The 17093-nt window shown below is 43.9% G+C and overlaps 1 long non-coding RNA gene across 2 annotated transcripts in view; it reads left to right on the forward strand.

Annotated features, from left to right (window-relative positions):
• The window catches only part of LOC123579770, a 30631-nt gene extending 22190 nt beyond the window's left edge, over positions 1-8441 (forward strand). Inside the window, exon 3 of one of the 2 annotated variants that reach the window (XR_006702938.1) lies at positions 7960-8441. This is a non-coding gene — a long non-coding RNA (uncharacterized LOC123579770). Of the gene's footprint in view, positions 1-4719; positions 4913-7959 lie in introns of those variants that run through there. The other variant, XR_006702939.1, reaches the window with a different exon arrangement.
• Positions 8442-17093: the final 8652 nt, after the last annotated feature.

A 17093-nucleotide genomic window follows, 5' to 3' on the forward strand; every position in this document is an offset into this window, starting at 1 on the left:
GCTGATTTTTATGAGTATTCTTCAATAAAGATTAATAGAGAAAAGCTAATCTGTAATAAAAATAATTCCATAAAAGTGACAAAGCACTTGAAGAAAGATGAGCAGACACATTATGGGGGAAATGGGGAGGTGCGGCCAGTCCCTATTATAATCTCAAAAGCGTTCATGCTATCAGAGGGCTACCATAGTTTGCTTTCTCCTTGCTTCCAAGTTACTTGAACAAATGAGTTATAACATATTTATTTATGCTAACATATATTAAATACTTAATCTCTACATGCCAGATAGTGTCCTAAATTTGTAACACGTTATAACTTATTTTATCCTTACGACTCTAGGACTGAGTCGGATGAGGAACTGAGGAGCTGAGGTCAGGTGGGCTGAGATCGCACGGCTAACATGGCAGAGTGGTTTTTGAGGGAGAGAAGGCATCTCTGTTCCACCTTTAGAGAGATCATCTACTCAAACCATTTTGTTTCTGAATCAGGAAACTGAGGCCAGAGCAGTTGAGTGATACGGTTTCTCAGGCAGTTATTACCACAGCTGGGCTAATCTCCATGTCTTCTTATTCTTATTCCAGTGCTCTCTCAAGAATTCTGACTTGGGTTTCAGTCACATAGTTTAGCCTGGGACCAAATACCCCTGGCTGCCAACTCCATGTCCTCGGGCCCATGGGGGATGCTGGCGTTTTCTGTCCTCAGTTGTGCTGCCTTTGGTGGGTGCAGGAGCTCCTGGGCCAGTGAATCTGTCTGTGATGTGCCAACAGCCTACAGTATAAGGTGGTAAGTGATCAACGGGTCAGACAAAACCAGAGGTTCAGATGACTGCTGGTTGCAGAAATGCAAGGCAGCGCCGTGTGAGGAGGTGCAGGTCATCATCCGCCTTCCAGATTCACCACCGTCACACGGAGTTACAACCATAGGTGAGAAGGTTCTGGAAGGAAACCAGCTACTGTGTTTTCTTAGGCAGATCACTGATGCCAGTCAGCACGTGTGGGCACAGACCATGCGCTAAGCCTTGGAGAGCACGCTCCTTTGTGTCTTCATTTTCAACACCAGCTCCTTGTTGTTTTTTAGCAACAGTTTGGTAGTGTTCCTCAGGTTTCAGCCTTTCAACATCTGAATGTCATTCCTTTGGCTAACTGATTTTTTTCCCCCTCCACTTCTTCACTTGGTGATGACAGGAGAAACTGTTAGTTTTAAAAAAGTTGATTTAATGGTCCACTTGCAAGAAGCCACATAGCAACCAATCTGTTCTTAAGATTTGGGATTTATTTGATTCATCTTCTCAGATGACTTATTGAAATTGTCTTTAGAATGTGTCTAAAATGTATGTTGTGTGCTCTGCTGATGGCACCAGACCCAGAATTTCCATCCAGGTATTTATTTAATTGTCTCTTCTAATTCTCTCTACTGACACTCATCTTGAAGTTTACTTTTGCCATTTTGTTGGAACAGCACTACACCCCTGCCCCAAACATTTAACTCCTCTCAGATAAATCCAAGCCCAACCCTGAAATTCCCAGGTTGGCCCTAAATCAATGCCAGACTGTATGGTATGTTAGTAACGGCTCACACTTCAGGGGGAAGAATTTTCATCAGTAGTTTCAGAGATGCACATGAAAGCAGCAGACAGCACACATTTAGGCTGCAGCCATCACCACTTAAGGCAGGTAGAAACGATACAGTGGAGCGAGGAGAGAGTCGTTGTTAGGACACGAAATGTGTATTAGAAGCACGTGCTGGAAAGCCAGTCTCTCCAGATTTAAGATGCACTCTTTAATTACATTTGAATTTTGTCCTAAGATAAAGGTACAAAGATTTAGGGTCTTTTGAAGGGAAGGATGGTCTCATGGTGTGGGCTGTTTCTTGGGGTTTTGTCCGTTAATGGACTGGCTGCTTTCCAGAAGGGAGTTCTCCTTGGTCCTGTCAAACAGAGCAGAAGCACCATCTTCTCAAGTGTGTGAAGGGACACTTCAGGGGGCATGGACAATGGGCCAGCCTCTGCTTTTCTTCTTTTTAGAGTCTATGCGACACAATCAAGCATTATATAAGGCAAACTTGGGAAAATGACCTCTCCTCCCTGTGTCTGTTTCCTCCTCTGCAAAACCAATGGTACAGAATAGAGACGCTTCCAGAAATGCTGTTCTATTCTCACTATTAGCTCTATACTAAGGTTTTAGAATCATAAAGGCTGACAGCACCTTAGAAGCTACCTCGTCTAACTTCCTGGCTACATTAGCCCTTGCTGTGTGCCAAACCATGCAAAAACTTAGTGGGTGGAAACAAACAAACAAAAATGTTATTTCTCATGATTCTGTATGGCCCAGCAGTCTCTCTTCTGCTTTTCCTGGGCTCACTCATGATGGATTTTAGCTGGAGGGTCAGCTGGGCCAGAAGGTCCAAGACGGTTTCATTCACACATTCGAAAGTTGGTACCGGCTGTTGGTTGGGGGTCCTTGTTCTCCATGTGACCTCACACCCTCTAGGAGATTGATTGGCTTCCTTGAAGGGCAATGTCAGAGCAGTTCTAAGAGGGGGAAGGCTGCAAGGCCTCTCAAAGACCCATCTCAGAAGTTACACAAGGTTGCCTTCAGTGCACCGATGGTGATGAAAATGCAGGTACGCTAACTCCCCTAATCTAGTGCTGTGTTCACTCTGTCAACACACTGCTCCCCAATGGCTATTTTCAAGTTCATTCGTCAACCACAGTAAGTATTCCTGGGCATGTACTACATGCCAGGAGCTGTGCTGGGCACTTTGGTGGATTCACAGATGAGTAAGAAAGCATCTCTTTTCTTTCAAGTAACCTATAGCCTACGCCTAGCGTGACATTCAAAGCAGGTTAAATGACCACATTTTAAATAGGCCGTAACCTGTTTCTCCAGTCTCTATAAGAATGTGTGTCATAGGTAAAAATAAAAGCCTCTTATCTTAAGTTCCATGGGCATTTCCATATATTATTACTAGGACAGTTGAGATTCTTTTCCACTTTCCACAGCCTCCTCCACAGTACGTTTAGTACATGAAGAAAGACAATATCCAAATTATCATAAATCTGTCGGCATTCCATTTCCGAACAGAGGCAAATGGAGCCTCCGTGTATCTGAGATGTTGTATGTATCTGGATTACCGTTTTATCCTTTAATGGGGTGGACCTCAAGGTCACGTTTTATTATATGCATCTTAAAAATGTAGAGCTGAAGTTACAGAGGGAGCATAGAGAGGTGACCTGAGTCAGGTTGGGACATTAACCTTCTGACCTTGGAGACTGACGGATCTCAAGCAGCTCTGCACTCCAGAGGGGTGGCTGTTTTGGCAAAGAGAGGCAGGCCAGATGCCCTGGTGTTTCATTTGAAGCTTTGAAAGGTTAAACTTAGGCTTGCCTTTGCCCTCTAACCTGCCAAGGCCACCCCACAGCAAAGACCACCTTTGGAGTTCTCCACTCTTCTCTCCTTGGACTTTCATTCTGCTCTTCCCCGTCTTTCAGTCACCTGATGCCCACTTGTCAGCAGCTGCTTTGGTTCATACCTGACTCTCAAGAAAGAATCAGCACCCAGTTATTTACATTTCACTGTGAATGTCAGTTTGTGGGGAAAGTATGATCTTTTATTAGGAAAAGAAAAGCTCTGTTCACAGGAAAAGGAACACTGGTCATCAGCAAGGAGCTTGTAAGATCACGTCTGCTACTTGCTGTTCTTAGTACCCAGTTAGAGCCAAAGATTGTTGAGTTACTGGCATTTTAGAAGTGAAACGGCCAACAGAAATGCCGCTGATACTCCTTACTTTGTTGGTGAAGAAACTGAGACCCAGAAACGAGTAGCAGCTTGCCATGTTACTTAACAAGTTAGTGGCATAGTTGGGATTTGAACTTTGATTACTAGATCATCAACGAGCAAGATTTGGACCTAATATCATTTTCTCTCCCTGAGAAATTTATCTACACAGAACTGGACAGTTTTCAGTTGCATACATCCTCATGGGTCTTCTACATGGCAGGGATGGGTGCTAGGGATTTTGACACAAAAAAGGGAATAAGGAATGGAGAGGAAGCTATCTGTGGAATAGCTTCGGAATTGCTGTTACTACTACTTCAAAATGACATATGGAAGTAGGTTCAAGAAAAAAAATGCATTTGTCTTAGGTTCCAGCATTTAGGCAGAAGTCCATTATGTGGTCTTGGCAACTCAAACAACCTCCTTGCTCATCTACTGAATAAGAAACAAGAATAGGTCATCTCTAAGAAAATCCATAGACTTTCCAGCTCTAGAGCTGGGGAAAACAAGATCCTGTTAAAGGATCTGATGAGGGAGTAGTGGCTGGAGCAAGGGAGTAATGGTTATTAGCTGTTTCGGGGACAGGAAAGAGGTCAGTTTGGCTGAGAGGAATGATTTATGTTGACAACTTTTAGTAAAATACAGATAATAGTTACTGTCTTAACATGATAAAACATGCCTACTGGGAACAAGGAAGGAATGCTCACTCATTTTACCACAATTAAATGTTGGTCTAGAAGTACTAGACAATACCCTAGTTCTTTGATGGGCCCCTTTTAAACTCAGAGAATTACAAGAATCCTAGTCCTTTACTAAAAGAAGTGACTCTCTAATGGTAAAATTTTGGTGTTATTGACAAGTCAGTAGAGGAAATACTTTTAGGGAAGAGCTTTCTAGATGGTCTTCAAACCATACTTAGACATTTCTCTTCTGTTTTCTCAAAGGGGCATCTTCAAAGGTAAGCACTTTGTAACAGCTCTTCACTCTCAATTCTTCCTGATTTGATAGACAGGACAGGCTTGTAGCAGGAGTGCTATTCACAAGAAGACCACTTCCAGGTTTGCCATTCAGCAGCCAAGAGGCCTTGGCCAAGGCAGTTAATACCACCAACCCCCTGTATGTTTTGATAAAAACAGATGTAATGATACCAATCTGCCTGCTTCACAAAGTTTTTACAAGAATTAAGTGGAAAATAATGTGTATGAATGTATATTATTATTGAAGGGAATTTATAGATATGAGGGGTGGATCTTGTCTGGACTCGCCAGGCCCTTGGGTCTTCAGTATCCAGGGAGCCCATGCAGCTATGAATCTACACTCAGCCTGTAAAACGGCAACCTTTTTCTAGCACACCCCAGGCACGCATCACAGAATCCCATACACCTAGAGTATATGGCTTTCAGAGCGAGAGCCAGCTTGGGATTGTGTTAGCAGAGCAGGTACAGTTAAAAAGCCTGGGGCTTTGGAATTTTTAAAAGGGACCCAACACCAACATCTCTGAAATAAATTGATTTGGTTGAAACTCTTCCAAAGAAATTACCTTAATTCTGAGACTAAATATGCTGTGTTCCAGCCCAAATGGACTTTTCTTGGCCAATCCCCTGAAAGTAAACATTCAAGTTTAATAGGGAAAGGGCAGTAGAACTTGCAGTTTTAGCTCACTGATGTCACCCATTCCTCTTTGAGCCAAAGAACAAGAAAATCCAACACTTCCTTCAAGAATGAAGGCATCATATGGGAATGATACAAATATGTTTGTGGTTTCTATATATTTTCTTTTAAAGAAAAACACAGGAATTGAAGAAGATACATTTTTCAGAATCTTGACAGACATATGTGCTTTTCTCAGAGAGGGGTCCACCTGGGGATCTTGGCTGTCTGGTCAAAAAGGCTGTCTTTTTACTCCTCGATTAAGAAATAGAACTTAAAAAAAAAAAGCAGCACAGAGGGTCTAAACTGTGGAAGAACTTAATGTTGAATTAAATTCCAAAACTCAGATCGAGGGACAAGATCTTAGTATTGGGGAATAAGAGCACTTTGGAGCTGAAAGTCAAGTGTTCGTTTTACTGCAGAGGAAGTGTCAAAATTAAGATCTTCGAGAGTTGTGTAACTTGCCCCAGATCACAAGGCTTCTGTCATCGAGGCTAGACTAGAACACAGAGCTTTTTGGCACCAGTATGATTATTATCTCGTTTGAGATGAAATCATTCCTGGATAACAAAGGCATATTCCTAAGGCCGTCCTGAAATGCTCTGTTCTCACACTGCCTGACAATAATGATGCTGAGTAATGAAATGATAGGCAGCGATATCTCACTGCACACAATGAAGCATGTAGGGCTGCCGTCCAATGGCAGGCAACTGGAGTCAAGGGCAGGAGAATGAAATTGTTGATTTCAAATGTGTTTATAGAGCTTGCATTTTGAGGTATCTCTTGGCGATTTCCACCGGAGAGAGCAGAATAGTTTGGTGAATCCAGTTCAGTTCCATCAACGTTAACAAGCACTCTTGAGCCAGGCAGATATTCAAAAGTAAGGAAGCACATCCCAGCCTAGAGGGAGCTCAGGGCCCAAGGAGGATAGCACAGATTGAAGCTTCTTGATCCTTCTATCCACAGCCCTTAACACCCATCAAGTATTTAAGCAGCATTTGGTGACTGAATATGGATGGTTACATGTTAAGTTGGTGGTAGAATTGCCCTGAGTGTGGAGAAGAGGGGATGATCAATCTTCCTGGGGTGTAGAAAAGAACAAGGTCAAGGAAAACTTCAAAGCTGATACTTGATCTGAGCCTAAAGGGAAACACATTGCAGAACAAAAGATCATCCTCTGGTCTATTTAAGTTTCAGGGTATCCAGTTCTGATGCTTTAAGGAGGGCCCCTTATAGTACATAAAGCACCCCAAACTCCCTGATATGGAAAGTGAGCCCTGGGGCTGAGAGCAGGGCTTAGGGTGCCCAGCACGTTGGCATCAGAGCTACTGTGTCTGTGTCTGGGTGGAGCTTCATCCTCAGGGCACTGAAGCTGACCTCCAGCCTTGGGCCTCGGGTGGCCTCACCTGACTTCCTGCCTGCCCTCACTTGGGTCTCTGGGAAAGGCTGTTGTACTTGGCCTCCCTCCACCCCCAGGGTACGCAATTACTCAGAATCTCCCAGCTGCTCCCAAACCCCACACTGAGTTTCCAAACAAAACCTGTGAAAACAGATCTCCGGTGGCAGCTTCGGCCACATTTGGCAGCTGCCCATGTCCACGGTCCACCAGCAGACTCTTGAGTCCCAGACGCTCTCCACTCCAGATGCAGATGAAGCCTGGATGGACGCTGTCTTTGAGACAAATCCAGGAAAGATCTGCCCGAGAACTCGTGGGTTCGCTGGTTTTCTTTTGGCTCCATCCAAACCTAATGGAGCTGAATATCTGCGCCGTGTCCCCGTGCCTTTGGCTCATACCTCTGTAATGATGCAGGAAGAAAGCGGGTCTCGTCCGAGCAGCCGGGCCTTGTAGGGGTTCTGAATCACTGCTGCTTCCTGTCTGGGAACCTCCTGGTATGAGTGCCCCTCCCCCTCACTCCTTCCCCTGCCATTCTCCCGTCTTACCTTGTTTCCATCCCTTGGAGACATGCTGTTGCCAGATTTCTCTTTCCAAAGTGGGAACCTTTGCTGACATAATTCCAAACCCTTCCAAGCCAGCTTGCTTATGCCATGGTGCCATATCTTGTTAGCCTGGCATTAAGACCTTCTGTGGTCAAGGCACCGAGGTTTGTGCCAGTCCTCCCCACCCTCAGATACAGATATTTCTTGGAAGCAACTGCCCAGACTGGGGCTACATTTCCCACCCATTTAATTTTGCAAATGAAATGTAAGCAAAAGTGATATGTGTCACTTCAGGGTCAAGGTAGTTAGGAAGAGGGTGCACCTTTCCTATCCCCTTTTTTTTCTGGTTCTGTCAGTTGGAAACAGCGGATTCTGTACCTGTGGGAACTGAGGAGCCACACGATGGAAGAAGCATGGGTCCCAGAAACACCACTTGGAGTAAACCATTTTGCTGATAAGGGAGACTTTGTTGGTCTGGTTTGTGATGTAGAAATAGCGGTGTGTTGTCTTAAGCCGGAAATTTGGATTTATTTTCGTTCTGCCTAATGTTGTCTTAACTTTATTTCCATCACTGTCATTTATATCCCCATCTTTAGGCCAAATCTTCCGTTCTTCATACACACTTGTTACCTGCCCGTGCACACCTTCCCTTCCCTGCTTGGGTGCCTTTATCCTTACCTGCATGAATCCACATCATCCTGCCTATGACTCAAGATGCATGGAAGGGACCCTGCTCCACTCAGCTTTCCTCAGCCACTGCAGCTGCAGGGAGGAACCCCTCATCTGGGCCTCAGACCACCATATCTTCTCCTCTCATCCCGCTGTGGGTCAGCCGGTGCTCCCTAGATCTTATTTCCCTGCCCACTTGTAAATTCTTGGGAAGTTGGGAAGCTCATGTTCATTTTACCCTTGTTATCCCCATAGCAGAGCACCGAGTGGCCCCCTCCACCCAACTCCCTATCTTTTAAGTCACTTGGAATTAATGATTGAGAGAATAAATGAATTGTAAGCGCAGGGCCCTCTTGTGGCGAAGTGACAGAATCAGCAGTTTGTCTTTCAGCGCCTGGCCTCCTCTTTCTGTCCCCATACCACCCCTACTTGCTGTCCCCACAGTCTCCTCCCCACCTTCATGCATGTCACGGTGGAGGACAGAGTCCACAGTCTTCAAAGCCAGACTGCCAAGGCCGCAACCCGGGTTTTGACATTTCCCACCTGACTGTGAGCATGCCCCATAGCCTGCATGCCTCAGTTTCCTTATTGTGAAATAGCTAATAATAACCTATCTATCAGAGTTGATGAGACGAGGTAGTCTCTGTAAAGTTCCTAGAACATAATGAGCCATAGTGAGTGCAGTTTAAGGATTCACGTTGCATGGTGCTTCATGCCTTCTCGCTTTGCTTTGTCTACATCTGTTGCCCTGCTTTTCTAGATACTGTGGAATCAGGGATGACATTAGTTCAGGGCCTGGATGGCTGATGGGGCTCCCCTTGTGTGTCGCCACCAGTCACTAGCAAAAGACTGCCCAAGTGCTTTGCAGATGGTCACTCTGAGCCAGAAAGAGAGCCATGATCAATGGGCACTATGTGCCATTAATTCAGGAGAGGAAATAGTGACATATGTGCCAGGTAGTATCCATCCCCCAAAGATCTGGGATTTTACTAGAAGTTGTAACTTAGAGGAATGAGCAATTAATTGTGGAATTTCAATTATCTCTACGTTAGTGTTCAGAATTCAAATGACTCATACGATCTTAGTGCTATAAAACCATAGAAGATCATTTATTACATACTTTCATTTAACTTAGCAAGAAACCAATGCCAAGACAAGTGACTTACCCAAGGTGATAACAAAGGCAAGAACCAGGCACCTACTAGTCTGTTGTCTTCTTATTTCTCACAAGTGCTAACCTTAGATGAATCTTATAAAGTTTTTCACACCTCACTCTCCTACCCAAGAACCTTCAATAGCTTCCTGATACCTTAAAGATCAAGGTCAAATCTCTTAAAATTTTTTTACATATTTATTGTTATTTTAATTTTATAGGTAACATACAATGTAGTCTTAGTTTCAGGTATATAGTTTAGTGATTCAATACTTACAAAAACCCAGTGATCAAAGATCAAGGTTAAATCTTTTTTTTAATGTTTATTTGTTTATTTTGAGAGAGAGAAAGAGTGCACTTGAGTGCATACATGAGTAAGAGAGGGCAGAGAAAGAGGGAGAGATAGTATCCCAAGCCAGGTCTGCACTGTCAGCACAGAGCCCCACATGGGGCTGGATCCCGTGAACCAGTGAGATCATGACCTGAGCTGAAATCAAGAGTCGGATGCTTAACAGACTGAGCCACCCAGGCGCCCCTCAAGGTTAAATCTCTTATGTGTTGAAATCATTCACAGTCTGATTCCCTTTCCCCACTCAGAATCCAGTAGTGGCTGGCATTCTCCTATGTAGTTGGCGATACTGTAAATTGGCATAATCCTTTTGGAAAGCAGTTGGCAACACGCATCAAGAACCGTAAACATGCTTATGTGGCCCGGTAATCCTACGTCTTGACCACTTCCTAAAGAAATGTTCCTCAGTACAGAAAAACCAGTATGCATAAAGATGTTCATCATAGCGTTATTTATGTAACACAAATCTGTGGAGAACCCGTGCTTCCCATTGAAGAGATTTTTGATTAATTATATATTTACTAGATGAACTAGTGAGGTTGTGATAAGTGATGGAGATACAAACTATAAAATAACATGCTACATAAGATATAATGTTAAATAAAAACAGGATGTAAAATATATGCAGAGGAGTGCCTGGGTGGCTCAGTCAGGAATTAAGCCTCCGACTCTTGATTTCTGTTCAGGTCATGATCTCGTGGTCATGAGATCAAGCTCTGCATGTGTCTCTGCGTGGGTGCAGAGCTTGCTTGAGATTCTCTCCCTCTCTCCCTCTGCCCCTCCTCTGCTCACATGTGTGCTCTCAAAACCAAAACATATGTGTGTGTGTGTGTGTGTGTGTGTGTGTGTGTGTGTGTATGCAGAGTATGATTATGTGATGTGAAAAATAAAAGTAAGGGGAAAAAGACACTAAAGAAGTTTAAATAACTGTTGTACAGGATTTTTTTCTATTATCCAAAATTTATGCAACAGCTTTACATTATTTTCATAATACTAAAATTTTAATTTTTACCATGATAAATGTTGTCACTACAAAACTTTTACAGGCTCCTCATTGCCCACTGTAATATAAAGGGAAACAACTTCTCTCAGCACCTACAAGCTCCACCATGCTGCCTGGTTCTTCCTTTCCATCCCTGTCTCCCAGAACACTGGGTTTTTGTGCTTCCTATGTTCTCATCAGGCTGGCCCTTCGTTGTGTCCTAGATGAGAAGGAGGCTGCAGGGTCAGAGAAGAAAACGATGACCTTGGAGATAGACAGAACTTAGGGACCCACCTTTGCCCATTTATTGCTGGGTGACTGGGCACACTACCTGTTCCCTTAAAACCTCTGTTTCCTCATCTGTAAAGTGAGAAATGATAATACTTATCTCTCGGCTGCCACAGGGATTAAGTGAGACACATATGTATGTTCCTGGCACAGTATAGGTACCTTTAATAAGTCTTGCTCCCCGCCACAGCTATACCATCTTTAACACTGCCCTTGTCTGGGATCCTCTGACTTTTCTCTTTACTAACTCATGCCTTGAGGTCTGGCATGAATTAATAAAGAACGTTTATTTTTTGTTTTGTTTTGTTTTGAGAGAGAGGGACAAGGGGAAGAGTGGGGTAGAGAGAGAGTGGCAAAATCTTAAGCAGTTTCCATGCCCAACTCAGAGCCTGATGTGGGGCTTGATCTCACGACCCTGGGATCACAACCTGAGCAGAAATCAAGGGTCAGATGCTTAACCGACAGAGTCACCCAGGTATCCCAATGTCTGGCATGTGCTTTTAAGTAGTGCTCCTCAAATGTAGTCTGTAGACCTGTCCTCACAAGATGGGTGTGGAGAAAGAGTGGACATCAGTGTGGTCTTGCCACAGATGGGAACAAACAGTTCCGGGCCCAGCGTGGGGCTTGTGTGTCTGCCTAAAAACTCAGGGAGAAATGGGGAGTGTGGAGAAATGGGGAGGAGGACAGGTGAAAAGTTAGGCAAAGTCACTGAAAATCAGTGACAAGTCCATGGGTGTTCACTGCACTATTTATTTGGCTTGTGTGGATATTTGAACACTTCTATAACAACAAGAATTGAAAATTTCTATACAAAATTCTTCCGAGATGCCTCACTATTTCCATCTTCTTGGGCGTATTATTCCTGTGCGTTTTATTCCCACTGACCTCATTTGCAGTGATATCTTTGCATCATTACTTGCCTTTGTGTGTGTGTGCGTGTACATATTCACATGCATATATAGACACACACATGTATACATATGTATACACATATATGTAATCTCCAAGTACAGTATCAACTCCCTGAAGGCAGATATCCTGTTTTACATTTTTCTTGTCTCATACTGTACTTTTTACAGACATAGGGACACCCAATCCTTGTTTTGTGAATGATATAGATCTGGTTATCTAAATTGCCTAATGTCCCTGTGCCTCTCCCTGGAGATTCTGATTGGCTTGGCCTAGGACAGGACACAGCCTAGATCTGCCAAGAAACCTTCCTTAGTGTCTGAAGGGCAGTTTGGTCTTATAATGCCCCCTATTAAAATATGCATGAAATTGGGAAGAGAAAGTCAATTCAAACATTTACTAAGGCTTGCTGATCATTGCTGGCCCAAGGCAGAGAAAAGGAACTGGGGGTCAGTCTGGGAATAAGATCCAGGTGGGGTGGTCTCTGAAGGAGAAGGTCCAAGAGCAAAAAAGAAAAATTCACTGATTTTTTTTAATCAACACTGAATCATCTGTTGTACCCATGTCTTTGGGTTTTGAAAAAGCCCTTCAGAAATCTCCTTTCAATTATTTAAACAAATGTTAAGCTAATTCAGCAATCTGGAACAAGAATCCACAAAAAGATTATGAGTCTAAGAAACATGTACTCTGTAAGGGTCCTGATTGCAGCTTAGAAATGATAATAGATATAATGGGTCCCTTGCAGTGGGTGCCTATGTATCAGGCACTATGCCAAGATGGAGAAACCAAGACCACATGGCTTAGTAAGTAACAAAGCAGCTATTTGGACCCAAATCAGTTTGGTTTCAACGGACACCTTCCTATCACACCATACTGCTTCTTTAGACACCCAGTACCCAGAGCCAGGATGTGTGGATTCTCAGTCAATACTGGGTAAACGACTGAGCAGATAAGCCACAGTGTTCAATTCCTGTTTGTCCTCAACCCTGTGCTGGAGGCTAGAAGACCCATAGCAGGATCTAGATTTAGAGGAAAAGTCTATAAAACAAACAAACACAAACAAACCTTAAAAACGAAGAGAATGAATGAAAGGTAGAAAAGTGAAGCAAAATAAAGATTGAGAGGAAGAGGAAAATGATTGGGGTAATTACACAGGCAGAGAAAAGCACTGAAGGCAGCCAGCCCTCTAAACGTTCCTCGTGGTTTGTGAAGCGGGAAGGCAGTGCGCCACTGGAGGACAAGTGGAGGTCAGGGAGTCACTGCGTGGCCTGGGACTCACTGGGCTGTTGGGCTGAGCCCATGGAATGGTTGACCATGGGGTTTTGGATGGCAACCAATGCTGACTGCTGAGAAATGTTCAGGGAAGGAAAGAGCTGCTAAACTCACCGACAGCTTGGGTCCCGATGCCTCATTCTTGCGCCTGCCCCGTGCGTATATCATCCAGTATTCCACCAGTCACTCCTTCCCAGCATCAGTCTTGTCTATCGAAACAACTGGAAATGCCATTATCTGAATATAATTGCATTTCTGCAGAGAGACCTCAGTCTCAGTGGATAATCTGACATCATAGGCCATGATGGATCATCTCGGACCATATGCCCTGAAAGACACACATACCATACTAAAGCCAAAGATTATGTCACATGCACTCTGGTCTCTCCAATGAAGCTCCTGTTGTCAATAAGTTGGGCTCCAAATGGAAGCATGGGAGGCAGCAGAAAACTGGGACATCCATCCTGTATCCTGGGAACAGGCAGGGTCAGGAGTGAACTGACAAAGGGGAGACTGGTTCCTGCCTCCCTGACCCTGCACTTCCTGCAGGGTCAGCTCTCTTATTCAGTGTTCCTCCTTATTTTGTGCTCTCCACCTCCTACTTCTTTTGAAATCAAGCAAAATAGCATTTCTCAGTCTCAACCAGCTTAAGTAGTTAAGGAATATATATTTTTAAACCTGTCATACACGAGAGACACAAAACAAAGTGGGACAGAAAGGTTTCTACGTGGGGATAAGCATAATCCTTTTGATTACAACAAGCTTTGGACCTTACTAGGGTCATCACAATACCTCCTGAGGTCCCTGGTGCCAGGAGTATGCATTTGGGTCTCTTCTTTTTATTGGAAAATGTAAAATGATGTCACATAAGGAGATTCCCAATTGACTTCCAACTATGTGGAGTTATGGATTCTCTTGTCCAGCTGATAGCCCTTGGGTGACAAGCTACAGACAGCCAACGAATCCAGGACAGGGAAAACATTTTTGGTTCATGTGTTAAGGCTGCTGAAGCTAAAACCATCCTTCAAAACCTCCTCCAGAAATCTGAGATCTCCAGTTGGAACTGTCTCTGCCTCCCCTCGCTGCCCATGGTCTTCTCTGCTTAGGGCACTTGTCAAAGACTGAACGTGATGCCTTTGCCTTTGGGCCTAGAAGAGGGCCTCAGACCCCACTGTAAGTGCATAGGTGTTTCGTGAACAGCAACCTTTGTTTCAAAGAGCGCTAGAGACCCTCAGAAACGCTTTTACATCATTAAGGTGGCAATGAATGCCCAGCTCCCTACTTCCTAAAACAGAGAATGATCTCAGAGGTACTGCAGCTTGCGTTTGAAGCCAGATGTGGCTACCCCTTTTTTTGTGACCAACTCACATCAGCCTGTAGAAGAACCTGAAACTTCCTAATGCAGAAACACAGGTGATCCCGCACAGTAGCTGTAGGGAGATGTGTCTTGCCAATACGTATTTCAACGTTCTGGGGAGGTTCCAGGTACACAGAGATACAATAATCATTTCCAACTATGTGGAGATTACTATTGGCTCAATGATTGTCCCCATCAAGGTGAGGAATAATGAGAAGTGCCTTTCTCTGGCTCAAGTCATGTCTTCTGGTTGGTTGATTTTTTTTTTTTTTTAATTATACAGAGTTACAGCTATAGTGCATTTGTAAAGGAAGAGGTTCATTGTTAATATTGTCAGTGCTTTTTCCTCAGGACAATTTTATTATGCAAATTTATCATTATGAAGTGCATTTTTAAAGTAATGAAGACCTATGTGGCATTTGAAATATTTCCTATAATTATTTCACAATAGGATATGGATTAGCAAATAATATAGGGTAGAGGATACTAACGGAGATATTTATAGGAAAAAAAAGTGCACATGAAATATAGTTTGGCCAGGTTTAATACACACAGAATACACTTTAATACTTTCATATGGTCTGAATAATATCCCCATATTGATTTTTTCCTCGTTTCTCCCAACTCCACAGCAAATGTACGACAATGGCTCATTGATTTATTGTGAGTGTAGCAATGGGTTTATAACAGCATGAATCATGCCGATTGCTCAATTCACCACATGCCTTAATAAAAGTTTCACTTTAATAAAACTGAGCTAAGGCAAATATGCCCAGAGGCTGGCCTGACATTCCTTATACATTACCCTGCCTCAGGAAATTATTGCCATATATTTTACAGCAGCTACAGTAGGCTAGGGGATCAGGATTAAAATGTACTAACTACTGTGATATTTAACAGAACTCCTGTGTTCCTAGTTAACCCTCACAGGTACAAAATGAACAGAGCAATTAGGAGAGAGAATGGTGTAGGGAACAGAACTGGGTTGGGATGCGAGCAATGGGGGATCAGGACTGGCCCTTGTGACATCATGAGTGTCCCCTAAGCACTCTGCACAGTGGAGGTGAAAGTACCCGTCTTATTTCCCTTCCAGAGTTGCTATGGGCATCAGAAAAGAAAGAGGAAGCGCAGTGCATTATAAACTACAAATGCCATGCAAGATAAGGTGAGGGGTGTCATACTGAGGGACGGGGCCTGCAAGGCACACACACCAGCCCCTTACTGCTGTGAGCTGTCCTTAGCAAGCCAGATCCACAGGGTTGTTAATAACCATGAGTTGGGATAACTAAGAGGTCCTACTCCACTGATATATATTTAGGGGTTTAAAAAAAGAGATATCCAATCATTCTAAAAGAGCTACATTATTCTTTTATAAACTAGGGATTGTTTTTGTCCTCCCTAGGAAGAGTGGAAAGTGCCCCAACACACCTGCGTTGTGTCGGGGTTGTGAGAATGTAGGCCAAAAGGAATTGCAGGTACTATTCAAGTGACCTATCACCTGCTCATTACTGCTCTGGAAGAAATAGTGATCAGACAGCCCATAGGCTATTAAATGCCAATAGGTGAAACGTGTGCTAGTCCAGAAGAAGCCTCTTTGGACTTCTAATTGATACCAGCCCCTTACATCTTCATTATAGAATGTGTGATACAGTAAGAGGGCTGGTATGGCCCTATGGGAAGAGTCCATCGGCTTTGAGTCTTGCCTCTGCCATTAACTACTGCCTGTAGGATCTCGAACCAGGTATAAAATCTCTCTGGGCCTCCATTTCCTCATCTGTAAAATGGGGGGTTATATTTGCTGGAGTAACAGCTATAAAGTGCCTGTTCCAATGACTTACAGACATTGGAAACTACTGTTCCCTGCACCTGTTCTCAGCATCTCCCCAGCTGGACTCTATCTTCCACACATCGCCCTTTCCCATTTCCCTCAGTTCTGTTTCATCCTAGCCTGGCAGGGTGGGCACTGTTCTCTCAGCTTCCTGCTCCAGGTCACATGCCCCTCTTCGTCCCCAGGGGACCTAAATCACATTGGTGCTCACCAAACCAGCTTGTCCCCATCTCAATCTTTGCCTGTCTTTCCGGTCAGAACCTAGAGGAAAGACACCGTGTTTTGTTCTCAACTTTGTTCCCCTTGTTTAACTCTCTGCCTGGCACACAGAGGATATGAATGAATACATGAATTAATGAGGCACAGCCAGGTCACGTCGCAAGGAGTATGTGCTTTTCACAAAACTGAGCTTGATCAGAAGTTGAAAATGAGTGACGACTCCGGAAGTGTTAGAGGAGCCAAAACTGAATTCCCAACTCCAAGTTGCTGCTTCAGAAATGGAATCACAATAACACATGGCTGATATTTACTGACTGCTTACTAGGTGCAAGGCACTGTGCTAATCACTCTGCATACCCCCTGCCATTAGTCCTTGGAACCGCTCTGTGACATATGTACTATTATTAGTCCCATGTTGCAGCCGAATGCCCTGAAGCTTAGAAAGATTAAATAACCTTCCCAAGGCTACATAACTGACAGTGGCTGAGCTAGGATGTGGACCTGTGTCTTCTGGATTCCAGAAGCTGTGCCCTAACTCCTCGGTTGTACTGAGCTAAGGGAGGTGAGCAGTGACAGATGCCAAGGACACTGCCATCCACAGAGCGGTTACTGTTTGAATACGGGGCTCAGGGTCGTAGTTCCGTGCATCCCAGTTTGACTTTGCCTCAGCCGTGTTCTGAGCTTTACAGCTCTTTCTTCACTCT

This window comes from Leopardus geoffroyi, chromosome A3, assembly GCF_018350155.1.
Source record: "Leopardus geoffroyi isolate Oge1 chromosome A3, O.geoffroyi_Oge1_pat1.0, whole genome shotgun sequence".
Taxonomy (NCBI): domain Eukaryota; kingdom Metazoa; phylum Chordata; class Mammalia; order Carnivora; family Felidae; genus Leopardus; species Leopardus geoffroyi.